The 10,000-nt window shown below is 39.2% G+C and overlaps 2 pseudogenes; both read right to left on the reverse strand.

Moving 5' to 3' along the window:
* The window catches only part of LOC146457582 (uncharacterized), a 1,916-nt pseudogene extending 724 nt beyond the window's left edge, over nucleotides 1-1,192 (reverse strand).
* Nucleotides 1,193-5,629: 4,437 nt separating this feature from the next.
* Nucleotides 5,630-6,836, reverse strand: LOC146457583 (uncharacterized; annotated as a pseudogene).
* Between the last annotated feature and the right edge of the window lie 3,164 nt (nucleotides 6,837-10,000).

Raw genomic sequence — 10,000 nt, forward strand, 5'->3', positions numbered from 1 at the left:
GATTGCTGAGGCCTCATGCTTGCACCCTTGGTATTTATCTTATGCAGTTCAGGATAACAAATTCTTTGTATCAGAGACTGGGATGGCAAGGCAGGATCTGAATGTGCTGCAGCCTTACTCTGCGAGGTACCAATCCTCCCTGTCCTAAGCTTAAAAACGTTTGTGCCACTTGACTTTGCAATGGTGTCTTTTTGCACATGATCACTTTGTTCCTCGGTAATTTTAAAAAAAAGAATTTCAATGTTGATGCTCTGACAAATTTTTAGTAGCTCATTAAATTGCAATTCCAAGTTATTCTTGTCGAACAAATCCATTATGATTGGGATTTTGTGGCTAGGCAACACGTAGCTGTCAGCATATGGAGGAATCAAGCTCAGCACTACAGGGTTTATTTTGCACTTGCTGAGTTCAGAATAAAAGTTTTCCATTTGCACTTGTGTCGGCGCTGGCACTTCCGGTTTCTGAACAGGGCTTTCAGTAAAGACTTTCAAGTCAGCAGAAAGCTGGAGGTCCTTGGGTAGATTCTCTATCGTTGTATCAAGGTCGGCTTTCATTTTCTTAGCAGATTAAAAGTAAATATCGCGGACCCTAGTGTATTCCACTTCATTTGCAAAGCTTGGTAGTATCCAGGCGCTCTTTATTCGAGTACAAGAAAGCCTTTCATTCACCTTTGTCCTGGCCTCAAGGTAAAAAAGCACACTGGCTATGCGCAAACATGATTAAGCCAGTCCCGCTTTGCAACCCAAACAGTGAGCGCAGTTTATTGCCCCGTCCTTCTCGGTAATAATCCAAATTGCAAATTGCATCGTTCATAGATTGAGAGTGCCGCACTTTCGCTAACACCACGAACTTGTGTGCGATGATATGATGTTATACTTGCTGGAAGCAAAGCCTGACACCATTTGATTGTAGGCCTCGAGACTTCGGAAAGCTTTAAATTGCTTTTGTGTATATAGAAGCTGGTCTCGAGAACCAAATAGCAAAGCAACTCAGTTGATTCAACCGGCGGAAGGCAGTCGGGTTCGAAGCATTTTCCCTCTATCAAAATAGGATCGATTCCAATGGTCGAGATTTTCTTCAGATAGCGCTCTCTGACTTTTTAATCTAGCTTTTTAGCATAATCAGATATTGGAATTGGGACTATATTGTCTGGACCAGTCGAAGGAATAAAATTGTTTTCACTGGAATCCATTTTTTGATTGTAAACTGGCAGAAATTATAATTTTGAACTGTATTTACATATCTTAGTAGCTGAAACACGTGACTCAGATGTGCACCAACATGGCGGCAATTAAATCTGTGACGTCACCTGAAAACGATTATAAATTCGCTTTGAAAAGTTTCCTTTGCTATGGACTGGGATGCTTGCTTGTTTTTTATTTTCGTTTTGGCACTCTCATTTTGTTGAGTACAAACTTCAGAGCAAACAGCCCAGTAGCAGCACATCGTTAGCTAGCATTGCAACTCCTGCTTCTCTTTTTGTGACAACTTGATGAGCTTTTGACACAGCCTTCTGTAGATCCAAAACAGCCTGATCATGCCTTTCCCCTAGAGCACCTAACTTTTCACGAACTTTACTGCTGTAGCATTTGATCCAATGTTGCCTAAAGCCTGGTTCTCATATGCAGCCGACCTACCTGTGATGACCTGCATTGCCCTATGCTTAGAGAAAGGAGCCAGCACGGACCGTATCATACTTTGTTTGCTGCGTTGAGGCTACACAACAGGGAATATTTTTTCAGGTGAACAGAATGATTAATTTGTCTTCTCAAGTTTATCTTCTTGTTTGGTAGATGATTTTTATCTTGGACGTAATGAATCGTGGGCTATATTTGCCTCTGGTACATCGCCGATGCATCGCGTAAAACTTTATTTTCGCAAAGGCCTGCAATGGTTGTTGTTCCCAAAATATAAGTACAGTTCCAAGTACCTTCCAAGCACAACTGAATTACAAATGTCAGGCTACAATTGTAAAGCGTGTTGGGTACACTTCTCATCTTACACGAGGTGGTTGCAACACGAACTCTCTGAACTGCTTCTGCTCTAACAAAAAACTATCTTTCTTTTCATACATCTTTCTACAGGGCTTTAAGATTGAGCTTAAGTTTTTTACTGTAATACAGGTGTAGCCTAGAGTTACGAATTATAAATCAGTGTACAAATTTACTTGCCTGAAACGCTCGAGAAACTCAAGATACTGTTAAGTCAGACACTGCAATCCTTATACGCAGATTTCTCCCATCTCCCAAAAGGTCAAGTGTCTTGCTTGCCATAACGCAAAAACAAACAAAACACCACAGCAAACCAAACAGCCCTTGCTCACCTTGCGCCAAGGCCACCAAGGACTGGGGAACACTACCAAGCCTTCCCTCCCCCAGCTCCTGGTGGGGTACTTTTGTCACTTGAAGTGCGCACGATTGATCAATTATTCACCCAAAAACAAAAATTTAAAATCAATTTTGAACTTTCTTCTTCATTCAAATAATCGTCGATGACACAAAACCATGACAATGGTTTTCCTGCCAATAGATGAATACCATAAACTGTTTGATTTCTATTTAATTCTGACTTCACAGAATTAAGATGTCTAAACATTTATTTGTGTTTAGTATAAAAATGAAAACAGTAAAATGTTAGCGTATACGCATTTGTTGATTTCGCAAGAAAAAAAAGGAAGGAACAGGAAGAATTGACATCAATTTTCAATTTTTAATTTAAATTGAAAATTGAATGAATAAGTTACCCACGGTCCGTACAGGTGGTCAGGATGAATAGATCAGAGTGGCCTTTGATAACAAAGAGCAGTCCAATACTCATTTTATTTTGCCGTCATAAATACTTTATAGTTTGTAACTTAGTTTACTTTATTCTCATGGTAATGTATTGTCGTTTTCTCCTAAGGGGGCATTCTGGTTACATTTTGGGGCAAGTTCACTTGCATTGAAAATAATGCATTAAATAATTTACAATTGGGAGAAAACAGTCAAAACTTGGCACATGCATTAGTCAATGACTAATAAGTAAGACAACATGATCAATAGACACCAGAATGTTTAGTCAAGTTAATTATTAACGAATGAATTCGGGAGACAATTTTTTACTTGTTCTAGCCTCCCCTTGAAATTCTTGTGTTCTAAAAGAGCTATAGAGCTGTAACTTGGTTTAAAGCACTTACACAACACACTCTACAAATTAATCGATCCTTTTGGGATTTTGCCAACTATAGTTACCATGGCAACCATTTGTTGACAGAACAGTTATCAGACTAATTTCTGTTTTATGTGGAATTTTCAAAAAAGGCTCAATTAGTTTGTTAACCATAATATCTATTATAACTGTGCAAAATATGGTGACAATATGTTGAAATGCTCTTGAGATATTTAAGGGGCAAGCAAGAAAACCAAATTTCCATAATTTGGGAAACGCAAGTTAAAAATGAACAATATAGATAGATGCTACTTGGAGCCCCTTGACTTACATAAACTCAGAAATTTACATTGATACACTACTCACATCTATCCTAACTGTCCTTACTTCTTCCTTATTTTCTTTTGGGGTTCTCTGAGAGCAGCAATGTCATTAAAACCCCCTGCTTCATTTTTTCTCTCCTGACTCTAAGTTCTTCTTCTTTCGCTTTTGCTTGTCTTCTTGCAAGCCTATATTTCTTGTGCTTTTCTTGTATTCTTGCCAGAGCCTTAATCTCGTACCCAGATCTCCCACGGTCAGGCAGAAGGAATATCTGGTAAAGTTCGATTTGAGGCAGGGAATACGGGCCTGCCCATCATTCTTTGTCCACTGTGCTGAATGGCCGCCGGCTCATACTGTGATCATTCCTGGTGAAGTTTTCGCTTTTGAGGGTGCTCTTCGGAATGTTCTTCGGTCCAGAGGACAACAAACTTGAAACTTAAACCAAAACGAAAAAGGCACTAGGAGAGATTGCAATCAACAAGCGCGGTAGATCACTTTTTTACTAAGATTAGCTCCTACCCTTTGTGACCATCTTTGTAATGAAAACTGTTCCGAGAACAAATCGATTGTAATTGTGCTTTCTCCACTCAAGATCAATGTGCTTATCGACGATCAATTAAAAAGACAACTCAAATGGAGTAAGCTGTACCAGTTTTCGCCTTAGATGGTAACTGTATGTTGAAAATAATGTAACTGAATGTGCTGAGAGCTTTTATTATCGAGTACGTATTTCACCTTCATGAATCATAAACTCAAGGAAAACTCTTGGCTGAAAGATGGGCAACGTGCATCCAAACTGACATTGTTAGACATTCGGCGTTGCTTTTCAGCGGGATTGTGGCTGTAGCTAGAAATTGAATTGGGGTCTACATGGCCTGTCAGCTCCGAGATTTCAGGTGGGTTAAATTCTTCACGAAGGCTTTGGATGACTGTTTTGCGGCCGCTTGAATTCATGAATTTTCTGTCCAAGGACGCAATGGAGGCGATTTTTTGCATCATTTTTGCAAGGGTATTCCTACTGACGGGAACTGTTTTATACCAAATGTTTGATGTTGGTTTGTCCAGTGGAGTGAGGAAAAAATTTCCATGATCGGTTTCACCTTTAGGACAATGTGCGACATACTCAGTGAATGCTTGGTATGGGTCCCGCTCTCCTCCATCCGTCTTCCAGATTCTGTTGTACTTTCTGGCACTTTTCCTCGAACTTCCTTCGTCTCCTTGGCGATTCTTCGTTTGGCGTACCTTATGTTCAACATACTGGTTAGTGACAGTAAAATCTTGTATGAGGCAGTCATATTGCTCCTTAAAAGCTCGCATGCCAAGGTGCCTGACATTGTTCCACTAAACAAGATGGAGAAGCGAGCGAGGAGTTTGAAGGCCAAGTGCTCTGGTCGACCATATTTTCTCGATTTCATCTTCTTCTAGGGGCTGAGCAGCGTTTGGTTTATTTCCAAGACCTTTCCTCTTCAAATCCTTCTTCTTAACGGATAACATGTTGGCAACTTCAGCAAATTCTTTATTTTTCTTAAGGTCGAAGTTGTCGGGCGCTGGTGGACATGGCCTGTGGAGGAAATAGTGGCGAAGACCATCGCGGTAAGTTTGGAGTGAACCAGGCTCATATTCTTTGCCTTCGTCATCCCTTTTTGTTTTTCGTATTTCAACAAAAAAATGCTTCAGTAATTGGGGCGCCTCTGCTTTAGAAATGCTGTTTACGTTCAGTTCAGTTTTGTACTTTGCCAAGTACCACGACTGTAGACAGCAAACTGTGGTACTCATACTTTTTTGTGTGTTTTCGGAAGCCATATTTTCTTTGAAGGCCTCTAGTTCATCTACTGTGTACGCATCTTCTGTGTATTGAAACCGGCTCTTCCTTGGTAGCTGGAGTACTTTTGCTTGTTTCTCTTCCTTCCGCCATTTTTGCTTTCACGATAGACTGCTGCCAATTTCTCGTGCTCGTAAGCGTAAGTGGCTTCTTAGAAAATCTCTCGAGGAAGTCATAATTTAAATTAAAACAAGGAAAATCTTCTGTTTCCTCACTTCTCTCAGGTTTTTGCTTTTTAAACGGAGAGAAAGGTTTTGAACGCATGATTGTTTCCAATTTTGCCTGCATTGCTGTGAGAGGCTACGCGTTGCTATGGTGTAATATCGGTTAACCTCGCTTTCAAGTCGCAATTCTACTCTGAGTATCACAGGCACCATAAATATTCCACACAGCACTATAGGACTTAGAGTCACCATCAGTGATCATAAACTTATAGCGCAAATTATAATCGATGCTGCGCCCCCACAATCTCTTTGCGCATTCCATCTTCATGCTAGGACTGGAGTCTTTATAGGAGCCATCACACTCATTCCCTGCAAACCACTCATCAAATGTCTCTTTATCCAATCTAGCTTTCATTTGAGAGCATTGATTGCATGTTTTGGAAATGACTTCCAAATCTATAACCTTTCCTGTTGCTGCTGATATTACAAATCCAACACAATGATTAGCAGTAAAACCCCTCTTCGAGCAAGTGCGATCAAAGGTGACAGGGATTTATCAACAAGAGAACTGTTATCATTTCTTGAGGTCCTTCATCTATTGCAACTTGCTTTGCTTCATTCGCATTGGCTTTAAGCTGCTTCTTGGTTACTTTGTCGTGCGCAGCATAGCATGGTTATACCAAGTGTCTATGGAAATGCTGAATGGCATGTTGAGGATTTCACATAGCTTAGCCACCCCTTCTCTACCAATTCCCATCTCAAAGGCAGCATAAACTACTCGTCTATTGATATCTGTGCCATGGATGGTTCTCGGGGTCTCTTGATCACCATCATGCTCTCCTGTAGCCATAAATTCCTCCATGCCACACTCATCGCACTTAGCAAACAAAGAGCTGCTAATACCAAATCTCTCAATGATTCTCTCAATGAGCTTAACACTGCCTAAAATAAAATAGTTATATGTAAGACACTATAGTATAGCCACAGACAAACACTATGTGCTCGAAAATAAAGGAAAATTAAAAATATTATAACACACCTGAAGCACATGGTCCACGCGAGTGAATCCTACGAACAAACTTCAACAAACTGTCCATAGAAACAAGCCGATAGCCTTTTACTTCTTCCTCAAATTCATAACTCTCGGAATCAGATGATTCCTGTTCTTGGACACCTAGTTTCCGTGAAGAAGCTGGAGTTTTGGGTGGAGGAATTCTTTCACTTACAACATCCTCTTTGCCAACAAATGTGACAGCAACAGTTTCAGTCTGATCACGCGTTTTTGCGTTCAAAACAGTTTGGTTTTGAACTCCCCTGAAGCCTTTCTTCTTCGTTGACTTATTCTTCTGGATAGTCGACTGTTTTGAGCCACATTTAGGCATTATAACAATGATAATTTGGGTGTATACAAACTGTAAACAATGGCGACGCGAAGCGATTTGAGTGATAAAAATCTGTGAGTCAGCAAGCCGTGCAAGCCAAGGTGTGAGCCATGCGAGTCACGCGAGTTATGCGAGCCACAGTATAAATGTTAAGAATTTTTATTTGTTGTATTTACGTTCACATAAGAACAAGAACAAGAGCATCCGAAGAAGATGAGTAACATCGCAATATTTAATTCTTACCGTGGGACAATGCAAACCATCATATTTCAGTTTTTTGTTAATTGACACGTCAGGACTGATTGTCAGTGCCATTCCAATCTTGTAAGGTATGATAAATGAGTACTCAAAGATGACTGAAGTCAATATTGTCGCACTAAATCCAATTTGAAAAGCAGCAGCCTAACAGAAGCATTTGCCGTCAGCTGGTGGGTCGAATGCTATCTTGAAAGCAGCCTCTGCCACTCTAGTGGCGAGTTTTGAAGAAAGACTTGTCTAAGGGAAAGGACAACCACATGCAGTAGTCAGCCAACCGACAGAGTTCTGATAACTCTGATTCACCAAAGACCAAACCTGTTAAAATGGCGCGATTTACTCACTATTCTTGACGCCAACACATGGAGATCGAAGTGCTGTTCTTTTTTTTTTTTCTTGAATGAAGTTCCATGTGGATATCAATGAATGACATGTGTCAATAGATACCTATTCGAGTAGCAGTGCAGCCGTATGTTTTTATCGGATTTTTTTTTCTGAAGTCTTGAACCTTAATAAATTTTTGCGTATTGTTTTTATTTTTTTGTGCATCATGGGCGATTTTAAAAAAGGCAAAATTCTCTCCAAAATTATAAGGAAAACGAAAAAAAAAACAAAGAAAAAAATTCTTCCAAAATTTTCTCACGCGAATGTAAATAAAACAAATAAAAATTCTTAACATTTGCACTGTGACTCGCATGACTCGCATGGCTCGCACGGTGGCTCGCATGGCTCGCTGGCTCGCAGATTTCGCAGACCCAAGCGATTTTATGAAGTAACACGAGTAAGCTCTTTGAGCTGAGTAGCCAGGCTCTAATAGGAAAATTTAGACCCAGGGACGTGGATCTAGGACTTCTGGATCCCATAGACTCAATCAGCCGATCTTTTGTTTTTCCATTGTAAATTTCGCTGAAATTGCGACTGGTTTCCCTTTCGTTGCCATGGTAACGGAAATGCAAAATAATAGAGACCTTTCCTTTTGTTGATTTTTTTTATAAAAAATGTTCTTTGTTGGGTAAAAGAGTATTATATCCTAAAAATAGATAGACTTAAGTGACCTTTAGGGCCATAAAAAATTTTTACATTTCTTTTTAGAATTTTTGGCCCCTTAAATATATGATTGTAAAGCGCTATTGATCAGAATATGTAAATACGTGCTTTATAAATTGGTAAATTATTATTACTTAGTTATTTATTGAAAGTCCACAAATTTATGTTACATCCTATCGCATCAATTACATTTAACAACATTATTTCTCCTTGTTTTGGCATGAGAGAAATTGACAAGTGTAGTCGATGAAAGCTTTTCTTTTGTATTAAGGGGTAGGGGTATACTTTTGGTTATTGTTACCAAATGATTGAGGGTGACATGGCATTTGATAATTCTTTTACTTTATCTGCCACTCTATGTGTTATCATCTCAGTGACAGACATAGACCTTGTGCGGGCTTATTGACTGACAAATTCTGGACCAATTCTTCTCTATTAGGTGTCTGCAAAGAGGCAGCCAGGTGGTGGAACATTGACTTGTTAAATGGCGTTATACTCTTTGAGGGTTCTTTGGTTGTTCTCTTAGCTGGCAAACAGTTGATCCATTGCATCAGAACAATAACCTATCGGATGGGAGGATATAAGTAAAACATCAAATGTTGTTATGTGAAAACAGTGCTAGACCTCCATAATTCTTTGTTAGCCAAAGAGAAAATGAATCATTTGGTACTATATGATTATGAAGGTCGTTCTTAGTGTGGTACCGAGATCTCAAACTGGCAATGAATGAAAATAATTTACATCAAACTTTTTCATAGATTAAATTTACAGCACAAATCCTTCAAATAGACAGGACAACATTTTCAGCTCAATCTCTCCTTTGGCAGTCATCTTAAGTCCAATATTACAGACATTAAGTCCTGCATACATGTAATTGGACAACAGGGTCAGCAGACTAGGACCTATATTATTTTGTTAAACTTCATTTAACAATTTCGTAGTTAATTTAAGATCTAACATCAAACTTTTTCATAGATTAAATTTACAGCACAAATCCTTCAAATAGATAAGGACAACATTTTCAGCACAATCTCTCCTTTGGTAGTGATCTTAAGTCCAATATTACAGACATTAAGTCCTGCATACATGTAATTGGACAACAGGGTCAGCAGACTAGGACCTATATTATTTTGTTAAACTTCATTTAACAATTTCGTAGTTAATTTAAGATCTTTTTTGCACTATCAAACGCTTGGCAATACCAATCAGATGGTTCAGTTTGTTTTGACCGCTGAAAGACTATCTCACTGTCTTGTATCTCTCTCAGATAATCCAGGCACGTGGACTAGTTAGCAAAAGCCGCTCAGATTTTCTCACTATTGTGGCCTTCAAATGTTTCAGATTCTGTAAATCAAGTCACTACTTAATCAACAAAGCTTCCTTCAATACCTAGGCCGCATTCAACACTAGATGCCGTGCGCAAGCCAAGGCCCAGCTTTGGGCTCTAATGCTGACAGTTTGCCAAATGCCAACTGCTAAACCCCTGTCAAGAGACCCCAACTCTCTCCCCCTCTGGCAAATACAATCCATTTAGGTAGAAATGTTTTTGTGCAGAAAAAAGACTCTGTCTACAACAAAATCTCCTTTATTATTAAAATCCCACTACAATATACAATAGTATTTTTGTCAAGCCTGCTTTGTAAGCCCCAGCGGTTACAAATTTAACATCCCCATGCATATGGAGGCTTTTTATTTGCCATAATTATAGTTGATCTTTGAAATTACAAAAGGGCACACAACAGACTTGGTGGTAGATTAATCCTACCTGGAGCTAAAACTATTGTGTTAGACAACAATCAAATGCAGCAAGCTTGTTGCCCTAAATTATTATCGCCCTAAAAGTCTGGTTATAATATTTTAAA

This window comes from Pavona decussata, unplaced genomic scaffold (assembly GCF_977016875.1).
Source record: "Pavona decussata unplaced genomic scaffold, jaPavDecu1.1 SCAFFOLD_239, whole genome shotgun sequence".
Taxonomy (NCBI): Eukaryota; Metazoa; Cnidaria; class Anthozoa; order Scleractinia; family Agariciidae; genus Pavona; species Pavona decussata.